General features: G+C 40.1%; 1 long non-coding RNA gene across 1 annotated transcript; it reads right to left on the bottom strand.

Moving 5' to 3' along the window:
* Nucleotides 1-12,503: 12,503 nt before the first annotated feature.
* LOC135409966 (uncharacterized) lies at nucleotides 12,504-14,414 on the bottom strand. Its single transcript, XR_010428457.1, has 2 exons — nucleotides 13,554-14,414; nucleotides 12,504-12,809 (listed from the first exon to the last, which is right to left on the bottom strand). It is a non-coding gene; the product is annotated as an uncharacterized LOC135409966 (long non-coding RNA).
* Between the last annotated feature and the right edge of the window lie 599 nt (nucleotides 14,415-15,013).

Below are 15,013 nucleotides of genomic sequence, written 5' to 3'. Positions count from 1 at the left end.
TGTCCCTTTTCCATTTGACTCATTCTCCCTAAGGTATCCACTGCGTCCGATTTCCCATTCTGGATACAGCTGATCCTTAGGGCTGAGGCACCAGAGGCAGCAGGAAAATCTAGTGCTTTTGGAGGCAGGAGATAAATAGTGAAACAGAGGCAGAAGGTGAGAAGGGATTCTCAATACATGTCACTTTTGGGGGGCTCTTTGGGCTGTTTGGAGATTTGATGCAAATGAGAGGAAGTGAGCTGGGAAAAAATGGCTGAATCCTTATAGTTTCACCCAGATAGCCCTGAAGTATAACTCAAAAAGCTTTAAAAAAAATATGTGAAAAATCTTAAAGCCCAAGAAGCAATGGCCCACAATACAGCTCTCAAAAGTTCAGTACTGCCCAGTGAACAACTTCAAAGGGAGCCAGTCTAATTCACAAATGCTGCAAGGGATCAGCACTCATGCAAGGCATTGGGATAACATGAATATAGCCATTTTGAAGTAGGAAACTAAATACCCAGCTAAGGGGTGACAGAGTTTGCAGATGTTGAAAGTAATACACTTTTACCTATCTCAGAGCTCCTGGGACACAGTACCAGGCCCAGGACTCAGTGCAGATGGCTTGGCTTCTGCAAGCCAACTAGCTCTTGGCTTCACATCCTTGGATGAAGATGCCTGAGACTTGAGGATAGAGGGGCAAGTGCCCCCATCTAAGCTACTCAGAGAGCTCCCTCAGGTTGAGCAGGGTCATAGCAAGAGATGCTGCTGAGTCAATTTTGGATTCCTGAGGCTGAGGAAGTGGCACCTGCTGAAAACCACTGTTGCTCATTTACAGGGAATTGCTGCCAAGATAGGGCAGGAAGAACATAATGCCATAGCTTTGATATATGACTGAATTGGTAGGTTTCTGACCCCCAGGTAGAGGATTCTAACTGAAAGTTCATTCTCATATTACTGTTCTAGTGACAGTAATAAAGCACCTGAAACACCTCTGAAGAAAGGGACTTTTTTGGCCCTGACTCAGACCAGGTGCCATAAGTCTTTTCATATTAATGCCATGGCTTTATGCTGATTTTATGCCGAACTTTAAACTCACAAATACAACACAAGGCAAAAAATAGCATTTGTATTTCCTTTTGCTAGGCATTCCTCACTAGTAAGGACCAGGAGGGGTTTTTCAGATGTTTCACAGATTTTGAAAAACGGACTTTGCATCACCTGTATGAGAAGGTAGGAATAAAAGAAATCCTGAACTGTAAATTATTCATTGCTTCCCTGTTCCCTCTTTGTGTTTTAGCAATGGGATCCTTGACCTGCACAACTAGCTCTTGTCTCTAAATTACAGCCTGCATGCTGGTTTACTACCAAGTCAGTTTACCAATCTACAGTTGAAAACTTCATGCTATCCTTATCTCTGAGCAGCTTCACTGGCACAGAACAAGTTTCAAGCTGTTTTAAGCACGAACATGTTTAACAAGCTCAATGTTCAATCAATATGTTTAAGGCAGAACTTATTTCCTACCATGTACGCAGAAAATTTAGTTTCCAGTGCATATACATACAAGAGGCCATAGCAAGCCAAATTTATTTGCTTTCATTTTACAGCATGTCTCAGTCACAGTCTCAATCCATAAATGAAACTGCACTTACACTGTCAACAAAGCTCTATTTTCTCCCTGTATCATACCACAAGAAACAAGATGTTAATTTTTACTTTGTTGTACCCATTTGAGGCTGGGCCTATCTTCCTCTGTGAAATTGCCCAAAGTAAAAGCCATTTAGGGGGGCTAGCCAGACTATACAGACCAGTTCCTAGAATCCATTAAGACTTTTCTATTGAGATGGTTTTGTCAGTGCAGCTGCTACTCCACAAAAGACTTAATCCAAATCACATCCCTACACTTGCCTGTGTATGGTGAGGTAGTAATAAATCAATAAAAAAGAAAAACGTTTCTCTGATGGGAAATCGAAAAGCCTTACATTATTCACATTAGATCTTTTACCTGTGTGTACTTTGAGCTACATCACTGCCTGGAAAGAGACTTTAACATCTAAAACAAGTGATACGAAACTCATTTGCATGTTCATGTCAGCAATATTTTTGTCCACTGAAGAATCAAGTAGCACATTGAAACTGTGTATTGAAATACAAATAAGCCCCACTGTTATCAACTAACATTTCATTATTACAGAATCACAGAATATCCTGAGTTGGAAGGGACGCACAAGGATAATCGAGTCCAACCCTTAGCCCTGTACAGGACCATCTCCTAGAGTCACACACTCTGCTTGAGAGCATTGTCTAAATGCTTCTTGAACCTGTCAGGCTTGGTGCTGTGACTACTTCCCTGAGGAACCTGTTCCAGTGCTCAACCATCCTCTGGGGGTGAAGAACCTTTTTCTCACATCCAACCTTCCCTGACACAACTTCAGGCCATTCCCTTGGGTCCTGTCACTGTTCAACACAGAGAGGAGATCAATGCCTGCCCGTGCTCTTGGTCTAACCACTGTCTGGAGACAGAGATATTTTAAAACTGTCTGCCTTTATCCTCTCCTGAGAGCAGGAAGTCCATACCACAATGCAAGAAGTCATTATCTTTGTAGCTGTATGAAGTAAATGCAAATAAGGGAGATGTTCTCAACATTCAAGTCTTTTACCTGCTCCCATCTATGCTGCCTCATTACAGCTTTAGACTACTCTCTCTTCTCTACTATGGAAGTCTTTTTTTTTTTTTACATTTTGTTCTGAAAAGTTCAGCCACAGCCACAAAAGAACAAGGTGCTTCCTAAAAAGGACTTGTGTAGAAATTAACTTTTTTTGTTCTAAGGAAAAAAATGATGGGTGGCAGAGCGAGCCTCCTTCCAGAGATGATGAGAAAGAGTCCTGAGGTTTCTGGGAAGTTCAGGCACTGTTAAAATTTGGGTTTTGTCTGAGTCAGAACAAAACCATACACACACAGATATTTTTTTTTCTTAATTTCTCATAAGCCAAAAATTTCAAGAAATTATGAAGTTTCCGCAGATGAAACATATCTTGGTGCTGCTCTTGTTCCAGGAGGTTGAAGTTTCTAAAAGTTTCATGTTTATTTGGTCTAGCAAACCCTCAAGACTTTTATTGAGCCACTAAGTATGCTCATTGCCTGCTGTACAGACTAACACCTTGAAGCCTCCACTCCCAGTACAGTCTTCTCAGGCCATGGTCACACTGGCCCCTGATAGACCCTAAAGCTTTTTCACACTGCTGGCCCCCTGCTCCAGGACCCCAAGAGCCCCATTTGGAACCCAGAGGCTTTGCTGATAATGCAATATGCTTCCAAGAAAACACTTTAGGGAAAACAACAGCATTTCTCAGTGATACTCACAGGAAAAAATCAGTCCTGCTCTGCTCCTGAGCCGCCATTCTCCCAGACTCCAAGTGCTGCTCCTGGCTCTGCAGCCCGGCGTGGTTCGCATGGCTTTGAAAGAGCCAGGGCAGAAAGAGCCAAGAGTATCACTGGGGTAGCTTTATGTGACCCATTTTCTTGGGAACTGCATCTGTGACCAGATCCTCACCTGTGGCCCTTGCCTGAGCTACACCACAGTCTGTGCCCAGTCTGTACCTGCTGACTAGCATCTACTGCACCCACTGGATCTGCACCTGCCCCATCACTGCGGCTTTGCCAGATGGTTGCAGGGCTCTGGGCTAGCCATGATCACCAACCCTGTCTCCCTTGCTAGGTGCTGACGCATTGACCCCGGTAAGGGAGGGCATAGATAGTTCCACCAACCTCATGCCTACTCTTGGCTTCTGGCTTGGTCCTGGTCGGGCAGCCCACCCTCACAGCCCCTGTGACATCCTTATGGGACAGTGAAAGCAGAAAGGGCACTCTCTTGCTCACTTCTCAGCTACTGACATTTGTGTATATACCTGGTTTTACAGGTTCCAGTAATTTTCTAAATTAAAGGCAGGGCACAAATCTGAGAAAAAAAAAATTGGAATACAGCTACTCTGTGTATGTGTGAAGATACAAGCACTTGATCCAAAGAGCACAGCTGAACGGAAAAGGAAGTGTTTTGGACACTTCTCATTAGGACTTAACATTTCAGCAGAGGTACAAGTATCAGGCTATGACATGAACTCCCTGGCTATGGCATCATATCAAACAGAAGTGGAGAAGAAAATGTATAAAACTTCAGGCTCTGCTTTAATCCTTTAATGGGAGTTTTTTTCAGATGGCATCAATTTCCTTACATAAAATGTTATTCTTCTCAAAAAAGCAGTGAAAACCATTGGACTTTTTCAGTGGTTCCCTGGGGTTTATCCTAACCTGTCAAGCAATTGCCCTGTTAGGAAAACAGTGAAGGCAAAACCCAGACCTTTTCACACTAACTGTTCCACAAGAAAAAGAGCTACAAAAACATCACTTCTGTACTAGACTTTCTCTGTGGAAAGAACCTTTTGCCTAGTTATAATTGATTTCTTTGTCTGAAATACTTGAAAAGGTCTGTATATTGTCAACCTAAGTATTCATAAGTTCTTGAATGCAGTGAGTATGAATTCAATAATGACTTCACCAGCTTTGCACAAATGTGCAGATGCTTCTTCACAATGTCTAAAGTCACAGATGTCTGTCCAGAACAGTGAAAGCTTTCCACAGAAAAGTCCATTTTCCCCCCACATTAACCAGATGGCCATGATGTGTCAACACCAGTACACATCCCTTCCCTCTACTCCACTGTTTCTACAGCATCCACAACCCACCCACCTTCCCTCTCTCTCACCACCCCAGTTTCACTTCCCCTCTCTGCAGCTTGTTGAATGCATATGCACGTGGATGGACAAGAACAGCCCCTTCTCCCTGCAGCAAACCCACTAAGCACAAGCAAAATAAACAGAACAGCTATCTGACTTTTTGTTTTTGTTGTCACACAGTCCTCGTCCTACTCACTTCCACTGTTGTGAGCACCTTGCTCACTTTTCACACTAGCAGATCTTTGGAAAGAGATGCTGAGGAAAATGTTTCTTTATGAAGCCTAAGTGACTTCAGAAGGCAAAATCTGACTTGGGCTCTTAAATTACAAAAGAGGATCTGAACACTTCAGCCTTTTCCTGAGATGGATATATGTATGTAAAGTACTGTATAAAACACAAGTGGAATTAATTAGAAAACTGAGCAAGAGCTCAGTTAGCTAAATAAATTAACTAGATTGGTAGTTGTAACACTGAAATACTATCTTCAGAAAAGAGCTGTTGCCTTAAACAGTGAAATATTTCACACCTTTTTTTAACCATTGTCAAGCCTAAATTCCATACAGACATTTTCAAGAAAATGTGGCTTGTTACAGTACTCAGTTCAGCACAGTTTTACATAATTATAAGATCAATATAGCAATATAAAAGCATATCACTTATAATCCATGGGACTTTGGGCAATTTATAAATTAAATATTTGTCTGGGAGGTTTACTCTTCTGGAATTTGTCTCACTGATAGACCAAAACCAAGATTTAGCCTTGTATACCTCAAAAAACAATGGAAGAAATAGCAGCCACAGTTTCACAAAAAAAATAGGGCTGAATGGAGTCTTATTTGTTCATATCCTTTCCCTATGGCAGAATCAGTCAAATTTCTAACATTAAATGTATATCTAACATCTTCTGAGAAAGAATGATACAGAGTATAATTTTTTTAGGCATTTGTTGAAGTGCCAGCTATAAACAAGAAAAAAGAAAAAAATCTTCCAGATATGACTCTTCTTTACTCAGTCTGGAGCTTGAAGACTCCTGTCTTACCCACCCTGAACCCAGAGAATGAGCTCCCTCCTACATAAGCCCTCCAAACATTTTTCTTCTTTAAGGCTAAACAAACTCAGTCTTTTCAAACTACAAAGACTGATCAAATACTACCACGAATCAAATGCTCCTGTCAGTCAAACAGACTGTAGAAAGAGTTACTTCTGCTCCTAAGGACTTTATAAATACTAAATAAGTAAATTATTTTCTTACCTGATTTTTTAACACACATTTGGATTTCTTCAGTCTTTTCTCACTGAATGCATTTCTGCAGTAGGATGCCAATACATACATGTTAAACTGCTGCACCTACTTCCTCTTTTCATTTCTTTTAATCACTGACAAAGCTATTTTAGAATATTTCCTAAAAGGACATATATTTTTCCCTAATTCAAAAACTTTTTTTTGCATGATGAACCTATTAGGCTGTTCTCCTGTTAATGATCTTCAAGGTGAAACTTCAGTTTTGAATATTAGTATTTGTCTTCTTGCTGAGCCATTATATATATAAGCTAAATTTTATACTATAGTTATCTATGAATTCTTTGTGTATTTCCTATATTCCATTATTCTTCAGTGGGGCACTGGAACAGGCTCCCCAGGGAAGTGGTCACAGCACCAACCCTGCCAGACTTCATGAAGCCTTTGGACAATACTCAGGCACATGGTGTGATTCTTGGGGTCTGTGGAGGAGTTGGGCTGTGATGGTCCTTGTGGGTCCCTTCCAACTAAGGATATTCTATGATTCTATAATTCTTGTTCGATCATAAGTCAAATACAGCTCTTTTCACCTGTTGCTGTGAGAGCCTAATTACTCGAGCATACTGCTTGAACTCTTGTGGTTTTTAGATTATAGACGGAAGTCAACAAAGAGAGCAACACACTCTGTGTACAGAAGCCTTCCTAAAAACCAGTGCTGTATACAAAAAATTTTCATTGCTTGGGTGAAACATCAAAGTTTGAATCCAGTTTCCTGCAAAGAGAAGGGGGGAGAGGGAGATGGAGAAAGAATCATGTAAGTTTTGTCTTTCTGCTGTTTCGCAGATCTACTTTAAATTAGTGCTCAACTTAACTAATGTGATTTTTAATCTAGCAGCAATGCAGAACTCAGTCACATACAGAAGCATTGACCTCAATTGCTCAGTATATACACCAGTGCACTTTTTGGGTCAAGAGGTACAAGTGTTGGCTGCAGCAGACAAAAATGTGGCATGTGCCCAAGTTCCCACATAGTTACAGAAGCTGGGCTGTGCATGAGGGCAGCAGAGGTATAAACAAATACTGATTTTTCCTGACTCTGCTTGTGGTAATTAATACCCAGCAGAGAGGCCAAACAGATTGGTGCAGCTGATAACACCTTAACCTGAGTTAATAACTTCTGCCTGACTCTGGCTGGGGGAAGGAGAAGGAATGGGACAAGACTCCCTGTTATCACAGAAAAAATCAATTAGGTCAGCCAGGCTGGAGCTGGCTGACTGGCATTTGTCTTCTGCATGCAAAAGAGCTCATAGGAGGTGCTTCACTGACAGATCACCAGACACAGTTGTCTTTGACCAGCATAGGAGGTCAGCAGAGAATGCCTGGATACAATCTAAAATAAAATAACTAAATAAGAGTTTAAGCCAATGTGAAAACAATTGAAAAACACTGTGTATGCAAACAAAAATCTCCCCAAGTTCTCCTTACAAGTAACATCATGTGGGTTTAGACCTCAGCATCACACAGGTTGTAGAATATCACCCACTGATTTATGCCCTGAGGTCACTAACTACTAGCTGAACAACAGAGATTTGAGAAAAGCATCACAAAAAATTTTGCATACTGGGCAATTTAGATGCTAAACCAAATTTCCTTTATCTTTTAAACTCATCAGTTAATAAACTACCACATTTCTGGTGCCCAGAGTCTGGACTGAAAGGTAGATCTTGCTAGAAACCAAATACCTCGGGTTCATAACAACGAATAGTTGCTTCTGTGTTAAGAACATTCTGGTTTGACCATGTTGTAAAAATGTGCCGACAATTTTCGTTGTGGGTTTGTTTCCCTCTGGGCTGAGATAGGAGATAAGCTCAGGCTTCCCACGTCACTTGAAGAAGCCTATGAAACATGAAGATCCCGTAATCCTCCTACTGAAAGGATCCTAAGGAAAAAAGATCAGCTGTTTGAACCTTGGGAGAGAGAGATTCAGCATTTGTCTCCTGCAGAGAGCTGAGATGAAAACCTCAAATCCATACCTGACTTGGGTCTTGAGTAGTTTAGGCTCCTCCCAACTGGCTGTTTAGAACCTCACTTAAGCTGTTTGACTCCCTCCATGCACAGTGCGCAGGTATGCCCATGTGAAGCAACAGCTTCTCACTTAAATTTTAAGTATCACTGTGTGTAATTCCTTTAGCTGGAAAGTCTTTATGGAGAAGTTTTAACAGGGAAGGAAATTCAACTTCAGTCTGCTGGACAAGCAGATCAACTATCAAATTTCTTTCTTCTGCGTACTGTGTATGTTATTATCAGTTATCATGAACTTAGACTTAGCAGGCCTTGATAGTTTATACTTACAAAGATGCTGCTTTACTTTCAAACTGATGTGCCATCTCCCTAAACTCACTATTTTAGTAAGAACAGGCCAGAATGTCAGTGAAAGACTGCTGAGAGGAGAGTCAGGGCAACATCAAACATTTGCCTAAAACTATATTTCCCTGCAATTTCATGATCAGAAGAACTTGCTTAAAAAGAGTCATGGTCCCTGAAAAACTGGTTGAGATCACAGGAATGACATCCATCTTAGTGAAGAAAATTGGGGTAGTCCAGCTCTTTAGGGAAGGGTGATAAAACTGTAGATAATCATGGATGTAGAATTTAAATTCTTCAAGTCCTCCTACAAAACCATAATCCACAATATACAATATTGTGACCATTGTGCCATATATATGTAAAATATTTAAACACATTGTAGAATCACAGAATGGCTGGGATTGGAAGGCACTTCAAAAACCATCTAGTTCCAACCTGCTGCCATGGGCAGGGACACCTTCCACTAGACCAGGTTGCTCAAAGCCCCATCCAACCTGGCCTTGAACATCCCCAGGGATGGGGCACCCATAACTTCTCTGGAAAATCTGCTCTCATGCATTACTACCCCCATAGTGAAGAATTTCTTCCTTATATCTAATCTAAATGTATTCCCTTTCACTTTAAAGCTATTCCCCCTTGTCCTATCACTACATGTTCTTGTAAAAAGTCCCTCTCCAGCTTTCTTGTAGGCACCCTTTAGGTACCAGAAGGTGCTATAAGGTCTCCCTAGAGCCTTCTCTTCTCCAGGCAGAACAGCCCCAACTCTTTCAGCCTGCCTTCATAGGAAAGGTGCTCCAGCCCTCTGATCATCCTCATGGTGTACCTTTGGACCCATTCCAATAGGTTCATGTCTTTCCTGTGCTGAGAGCTCCAGACCTGGATGCAGCACTCTGGGTGGGGTACCATGAGAGCCCAGTAGAGGAGCAGAATCCCCTCCGCTTGACCTCCTGTCCACGCTGTTTTTGATGCAGCCAAGGATACAACTGGCTTTCTGGACTGCAAGTGCACATTGCCAGGTCAGGTTCAGATGTTCATACACCTACGCCATCAAGTCTGTCTCCTCAGGACTACTCTCAGTCAATTCTCTGCACAGGCTGTATTTGTGCTTGGAATTGCCCTGACCCAGGTGCAAGGCCAGAAGGAAAGAAACATTAAAAAATTCCATCCCTTAGCTCAATAAGCAAAGGCTTTCTAAAAAAGGTAACAAGTGCTCTGGAATACCAGCAAGCTTGTGAAGCCAGAAAAATATCACTGAAACCTAGTAGAGATATTCATTTTTTATACCACCTATTTTACCAGCAAAGGGTAAAGTGGGCAGTTGAAGCTAAAGACAAAAAGGTTTTTGGCTTTGCAGCTTCTCCCAGACAAATTTATTTCCCACACAGTCTCTCAAACAAAACAATCTGGCTGTTATGAAGCCTTCCCCTTTATATAGGTCAAAGGATCTTGCAGTCATGACATTTTCCCTTTCTAAATCATACCCTGTGACTCACAGTTAAGTCCCCTTGCACTAACCTAAATAACTTTTCCCTTTCTTTGGTGCAAAGCTTGCTTCATATGGTTATCTCATACCAAATTATAAGTAAGACAACAATTAAGCTATAGTACAAGTAGCTGAAAATACACTGTTAAGTTAGAATTATTATTTTTATAAATAAAATTGCTTGACAAGAATCATTGCATTCTATCCCCACTTGCAGAAAACTGTCACTTTATCCTTAAAACAGGACTGTCATTATATTAAAGATAATTCCTGACCAAAGACATGAAATATATGGCAACCTTCCTTCTCCTTCTGTTTCCTCTTCCTATCATGACAATAATACTACTGCAAATAGAATAGGGAAGTGCAGGTTAAAGACAAAACTAATGAAAAAATTTTATTTCATTGCACTGTTAGGAAAAATAGCTCACCTGCAGTGATGTTGTGGGTCTGGCAGCCAGAATACTGGAAACTCCCAGAATTTATGTGAGTGTCTAGACATTGACAGAATAAGTAAATCCTACATAGACGATGTGTCAAACTTTTTTGTGGTGCACCTCAAGACAAACCACTCTACACCTGAAGCTGATGTTACTAAACCAGACTTATTAGCTTTATTTCTCCTACTTTTACATTTTCTAGCACTTCCTGATAACACATCAGGTAACAGTACCTGAATATCTGCTCATTTGTAGTAAGTTCAAAAACCTAATCTTTTTGGAAACTTTCAGTCTCTGGCTGGAAGTTGATTGCTGTCCAATATGTGGTACCTACATGACTTTAGAATTCCATTCTGACTACCAAAGCTTTTTTCATATCTGGGAAGAGAAGGCAGGAGGGTATTTACAACTTAATAGTAGGGTAACTTGTCATTCTCTAGCACAGAATCACCAGACCACCTGAGGACTTTCCTGACACAAACCTGAGTGTCTCTGCCAGCTGCAGAAAGAGCTTAGGGGGAAATCAGTTTGTATATATATGTGTATGTGTGTTTGCATATATAGACTGATACATAGTGGAAGGTATAGAAGTATATACATATATATATATTGTGGTCCAGAAACAAACCATGATTCAACTTTGTCAGTGATTTGGGTGATCTGATGATTATTTCAACTGTCTTAGTCTGCATCTCAGTATAAACCCACTACCTGTAATAGAAATTACTAGAAGACATTTTTTAAGATGTAAAGCTTAAAATGGATGAGCCCTGGCAGCACATTCTGAGACATACTGGCAGTACCTGTGTGCATGAAAAGAGCAGAGTTGTGAGCAAATCAAATGTGACCATGCTTGGTCATCCTTCCTTTGTTTAGCTCATCAGATTTCACAATCAGACCTTGGGAAATGAGGAAGAAGGACTGCCAGGGGCAAAAAGCAAATATAGCAAAAACTCAGCACAGCATTCTACCATAGATTCCCCTGACATCTCCCATGAGTGTGTTGGGAAGCAAGGCTGTGCTACAGACATTGCTGTTGAAACACGGAATTGATGCCATAGGCACTTATGCCAGATCTGCCAAAATATCTCTGGTCTTTCTGGATTAAGTGAAACATAAGTGGGGAGAGAAGGCTGAACCTACAGATGTGATTTTGGTCCTTAAAAGATCTTGTCTTCTTCAGAAATGTATAGTTCTACAATGGCAATAATGCAGTTTCACCTCTTTTAAAAAGAGTCTTTGGGGTGTCAACAGTTGCACTCGTATTAAATCTTGCGGAATTTGTCAAGAGGAATATAATACTGAGGAAGGTTAGTGGTATTAACCCATTGCTCTTTTCTGCATCAGAAAAGCCATCAGCTCTTGCTTTTCACTCCATAAATTACTAAGAAAATTTTTGGATTTAAAAAGCGTACATTAAAACATGAGATGCTTTTATGATTGGTATCAACCTGTAATGTGTAATACTATGGGGGAAATACTTAATTTTCTAGTGTTAATTTGAATCACATTCAAATATTTCCCCCTAAATGGGTAAGGGAAAAAAAAGTAGAAAAAACTCCAGATCTTTTAGACTTTGACTTATTTTAAGTGATAACTATTGAAATCTGTCACTAAGTGAAAGCATCTCATGGTTGCCTGTATAAAAAGTGCAATTATCAATAATGCATCTGACAGCATGGTACTAAAGCTATTTAAAACACACATCTTGCTAATGAGCATAGTACAATGTGTTTTTGCAATTAAATCTATTTTTGTTTGTTTGTTTTCTAGGTTACATCACATTATGGTTTGACCAGACAGTTCATAAACCAGTACCACAATAGATGCTAATTCTGCCTCAGTGAAAGCAAAATGCAGAAATTTTGCCATTTCTGTTCAGTGTAAGATAGATGGCAGTGAGCCCTTTCACAGAGATAAATTATTAGAAATTTATCTGCTCTGCATTGTGTGCTCCTACTCTGTGCAAACAAGAGTAATTCTCTGCCAAAGGGCTAAGTTAGAGAGAGTGAAACTGTCTCTGTATGTTGTCATAATCTATTGCTTTAAACAGAATACTATAATTAGGCCTAATGAGAACCAGCCACAGGAAGTAATGATTAATTCTAGTTAATTGAAATTGCCCCATATCAGCATAGGTACTACTTCCAACGTTATATATTCTTTCCAAGGCAGAAAATATGTCACATCCACACACTTCACTGACAGACAGAACTCAGATTAAAAAAAAAAAACAATAAACCTCCAAACAAAAAAGAGTAGAACTAATGAAAGTAAATGAAATTATTTGTGGAGCCATTTCTTACTATGGGAAATAAACCAATACATTTTAGGTTCATTCCTCTGTTCCTACCCACTTCAGGGATTAATTTTGCTTTGTGGGAAGAGGCTATTTAGAGTCTGAAACGAACATTGCAATGTCTCTTCAACAGTTACACAATCTCTTCATCTGAGAGATTCTTCTGTGTTGCTGCTTCCATTTCCAAATACCATTCATAAACTGTTCAACTGTGAAGTGAATCATTCAGTTTTCCCTCGGTGTAGGAGAGAATAAAGAGATGTCCCCTGTTCAATGACAACAGAAAACAAAAATCACATCCAAAGAAACCACAGGGTGCCACATACACTGTTTCTAAGAAGATATGTACCAGGAATATTTCTGGACATTATATAGTAGAAAAGATTTGGATAGGCATGGGAGACAAATCATTCCCCAACAGACACAGATAAGTTTTAAACTAAAAGTAGGTTTTTAATATTCTTTGGTGCGTTTTGCAGAGGAAAGAAGATGAAAGGAAGGAAAATGGAACTATACTGGGTTGTTGTTTTATTTTATGTAAATACATAACATCTCGTGTGCATTACTGCAAATGACCATTAAGGTTGAGAAAGTAGTGCATTTCAGGAAGAGCAAAAGAAGTACACAGATAGGACCATGCATAGTTGGGAGAATTATATCCTCTTCCAAGAAAGGAAGAATGGTCAGTATTATGACATGAATACAAAACCTAGTATCTGCTGTTTATAGCCTATTTTAATTGTGTTTATGAATAGATCTGTTACATAAATGTAAATAACAAGCGCTCCCTCTAGTGAGATTTTCTGGGATTTCGTGTTTTAACTACTGAAGATACAGATGAGAAAGTTTATAGGTAGAAGTGAGATCTTCTATAAGACTATCTGTTTGAAGTCAGAAAAAAGGTACAAGCTTTTAGACACACTAGAAGGTTTTTTTAGGTCATTAGCACAATGTATTTGACAGAATTGGGGAGAGTCAATGTCTTACAGTAAAAAAACAGAATTACATACACAGTTGCACTTGGATGCTGATGTTTACTTTGCTGGTTTATCCTTCTTCCCTGTAGGTGTGATATCCTTTTTTTACTTCAGACTCTGAAAGCCAAAGGGACACATTTCATTTACTTATTTAGGTATCTCACTACAGTGAAAAAATAACACATCTGCCGAAGGCAAAAGACTGCATTTCAGCAGATACACTGTTTACACTTGCTGCACTGCAGTATTGATGCTTGACTACATCTTTTAAAAGTTATGTACATTATCACTACTTCTTCTTATTTTACGATATTATTAAACGTAATGCTTGTAACAGTTCTTTCCAGCACATTGGAAAAAATAATCTATGATAGCTCTCAAGGTTGTGGCTGATGTCGTGTCACAGGTAACTTCAATTCTGGTATTTTGTAACTTTTCAGAGCATTGTCCTAGTCTTTGAGTTTAAAATACAGAATATTGATTTCTGGCAGAGTCTCAGAGGGTAGGGCTATTATGCACGGGATTCAAAATTGTTGCCATATACAGTGTCTTGCTGTGCTGCTACTGAAATTCTCTAGAACCTACTCAGGTCAGCTTTGTGCGCTCCCAAGTGGAAGTTTGTAGCAGAAGGAGACATACTACGCAGGGCCTCTCAGACCATAAACCACACACTGTTTCTAACAGTTGTATGGTAGCTGTAGTTCCTGATTCTGTGTTTATACTACTACTTAACCATAAAAGAGAGTAGGACCAGCAGTTACCAGCATCTGCAACGTGAAATAGCACTTCTGCGCAACAGCTGTGGTCTCACTGCAGCTGCTGGATTGATGGTGACCTCCTGCACTGAAGTCAATGACTCTTTAAAGTCATTATTTCCACCCAGCCTGCTGCTGAAGGTTATTGCCATCATAGTTTCTCAAGGGGTGGGAGTTTATCCCAGGTGGAGCCTGGTGCCTGTTTTAAAATGCTGGAGCAGGGGCAGGAAGGTGCTGTAGTGGTTGAGCCACTGGATGAGGCTAGGAGCCTGACAGCAGTAGTAGGAACAACTCAAGGGGTAGGGGTAAGCAGCAGGAAATTGAAAGAAGTAGGTGGGGGCATGCAACTACAGCCACAGTGTTGAAACTTGGGTTCTCTGAGAACATGGGCACACACATCTGGAGGTAATGAAGTCAGTACATATGTGGCAACTTCTGCATCTTTCACTTGCTGTAAGGCCAAGTATGAGGAATCTGATGATGATAAAGCTGCAGTGACAAGGTCCGATGAGTTAACTGCAAAATAGTATAAGATCATTTAAGAACTGTACTTGAGGATCAAAATATTGCTTTGCTATTATCATAGAAACTCCTTTTCAGACCTTAACTCTGCATCAAATCTATAGAAAAAAAGGTAATCTTTGATGCCAAACAAGTGGTTGTGTAGAAGTCTCAAGTTTGCTGCCAAGGTGTAACCAGGATTCAGCTTCCTGCTATAGGAGTCTAAGGAGATGCTCT

The sequence above is a fragment of the Pseudopipra pipra genome, chromosome 2 (assembly GCF_036250125.1).
Source record: "Pseudopipra pipra isolate bDixPip1 chromosome 2, bDixPip1.hap1, whole genome shotgun sequence".
Classification (NCBI taxonomy): domain Eukaryota; kingdom Metazoa; phylum Chordata; class Aves; order Passeriformes; family Pipridae; genus Pseudopipra; species Pseudopipra pipra.
Note: the sequence above shows the minus strand (reverse complement) of the source record. Positions and strands in the feature narration are given on the sequence as shown.